Below are 2,971 nucleotides of genomic sequence, written 5' to 3' on the forward strand. Positions count from 1 at the left end.
ATGGGCCGTGCTATTTTATTTTTTCTGTGCACCAACTTTCACGGCCATATGTGTGTGTGTCAGTGTCACATTGGGATATATAAATAACTATAATGTTAGTTGCAATAGATTACAATGCAGTTTTTAACTAATGGGAATATTGTTTAGCTGATTGTGGTTTATTTTGGTGCACATTAATTCATCAATTATTTATTTTGATGTGTTATACTTTTTCTGCCAACCTTCCGCGGCCCCCCTAGCATCCCTTCACGGCCCCCCAGGGGTCCCCGGCCCCCATTTTGAAAACCACCGGGCTACAGTACTTCTGAGGAGAAACCAACAAGCACCAGGGCTTCTTTGCGAGGGGGAGGTCACAGGATGTATGAAGATGACGAGACCACACGATTTTCCTTGGCATCAGAGAAGAGTGTGCCAATCTCGTCATCTTCTTCAAACCAAATCAGTCCATCTTCATCAAACGAGATGGACTGCTTTGTCAAGATGAGCTGCTATTAAGCTGCTAAGATAGCCCAAACCCTATGCCCTGTAGGACGTAGCCCAGCTTGACAGGTAGTTCATATGGATACGACCCTGGCCATGGGCAAGCATGGATCATCTCAGCAAGCATTTGGCTTCTGTGATGTTCAGTGATTGTTCAGTAATTCATGGGCCGTGACGTTCGAGGTATTATTTTCTGATTTCACGTGTTTAATGGTTGACCAGGGCAATTTTGGTCAGACCGAGAATTGCATGGTGTTGCTTCCAGTGCCCTCACGATAAATCAAATGGTTAGCGTGCGGTTGAAATCTTAATCTCTGTGTGTCCTCCTCTGTGCCTTCTGAAGAGAATGGAACACTGGTTTGTCTTTCAGATTCCGAGCCATGACAACCGAAATGTGTGCCCATGACAACCAGATTCTGCACCATGACAACCCGAGTGCTTGCCATGACAACCTGAATGCCCGGCATGACAACAAGAGGGGTCATATCATCCAACCAAATACAGCCAGGTCTCTTTCTGCACAAAGTGCTGTGCTGGTACTCTGTGTAGCCTACTGTATGTGAAGTTCTTTTCCACCGTGCTTTGCGAAAGCAGTGAATTGTGAGTTGACGTAAAGGATTCAAACGTGACCTACAAACGGTCGGGCAGCAGTTGGAGAGAGCTAGGTCGGCTCTCTAATCCATCTCTCTCTCTCTCTCTCTCTCTCTCTCTCTCTCTCTCTCTCTCTCTCTCTCTCTCTCTCTCTCTCTCTCTCTCTCTCTCTCTCTCTCTCTCTCTCTCTCTCTCTCTCTCTCTCTCTCTCTCTCTCTCTCTCTGCAACCAGCAGCAATTGCACAGAGCCAGGCCGGCCTCCTAATCCAGAGCTCTATTTCCCAGCAGAGAGAATTTCATTTTGAAACCCAAAAGCATCCCAGGCTGGAAGGATTAGAGAGCTATTCACTGTACACACATACGCAGCAGCAGCAGCAGCAGCAGCAGTAGTAGTAGTAGTAGTAGTAGTAGTAGTAGTAGTAGTAGTAGTAGTAGTAGTAGTAGTAGTAGTAGTAGTGGTGGTGGTAGTAGTAGTAGTAGTAGTAGTAGTTGTTGTTGTTGTAAATGTGGTAGTAGTAGTAGTAGTAGTAGTAGTAGTAGTAGTAGTAGTAGTAGTAGTAGTAGTAGTAGTAGTAGTAGTAGTAGTAGTAGTTGTTGTTGTAAATGTGGTAGTAGTAGTAGTGGTAGTAGTACTGTAGTAGTAATAATAGTAGAAGTACTATAGAGGTCGTAGAAGTATGCTACTAGTAGAAGTAGGGTAGGCCTAGTTTTAGTAGAAATAGTAGTTGTTGGCCTAATAGCAGTAATGGTGGAAGTACAAGTAGAAGCAGTAGGAGTAGGATGTAGTACTATTAGTTATCACATTAGTATGTGATAGCTAAAATGTTATTGCATCTCATATCAGATGTCTATTGCATGAAAATAACATGTCATGTTACATACTTATCACTGGTGCTGTGCTGGAAACTGTAGTCTGCAGCAAGGTGGGAATAGTACGTCAGTCTCAAAGAGGCAAAATGAGTTTTGGCACTGTTCTCTCCTCTTTCTCCTCAGTCTATCCTCTCCTCACTGAGCATCTCTCATCCCCCCCCTCTCTCTCTCTCTCTCTCTTATGGTTTTGGAGTAGAGACAGAAAGACTCTGAGGCGTTCAGGGTTTTATTCCACACATAGTAACACACATACAGGCACAGGGGCATACATACACAGAGGTACAGGGATAGAGACGCACACTGCACACAAACAAACACAAGCGCAAGCGCACATACACACACTGATGCACAGGCACGCACACACACAGACACACAGACACACAGACACACACACACACCCACACACACACACACACACACACAGACACACAGACACACAGACACACACACACACCCACACACACACACACATGAAATTGGGGTCATTTTACTGGTACTTGTACAGTATGAAATTATGAGACAAATGCATTTGAGATTATTTATTCTCAGGAATCCCATTACAAACAATATTAGCACTGAAACTGAATATTGACAATTTACACATAATAGTAAATTAAATACCAATGACCCTCACATTACATCATGATGTAATAATACAATCTTTTTTTTATTCTTAAGTTGTTTTCTTACAAATGTTTCTAACAACTATTTGAACTAAACCAGATAGGAAGGAGCTTGTCAATTCCGATATTTGAACTTTTCTAAATTACTATTATGATTTATTCAATTTATAGCATGAATCTGATTAAGTTTTGTTATAAGTATTTATATTTCAAACAATATCATGTTCTTTTGGAAGACTCTGTGCACCTCTGCTGACTTGGCCAGGACCATTCGAATTCTACCTCCATTGGTACATGTCACCACTCATGACATCACTATAGAACACACAAGGAATCTGACCTCACAATGGGAGTTCTGAACTTACTTTGAACTAGAACACCATTGTATCACTTCAAGTTGGCTAAAC

The sequence above is a fragment of the Engraulis encrasicolus genome, chromosome 18 (genome assembly GCF_034702125.1).
Source record: "Engraulis encrasicolus isolate BLACKSEA-1 chromosome 18, IST_EnEncr_1.0, whole genome shotgun sequence".
NCBI lineage: Eukaryota > Metazoa > Chordata > Actinopteri > Clupeiformes > Engraulidae > Engraulis > Engraulis encrasicolus.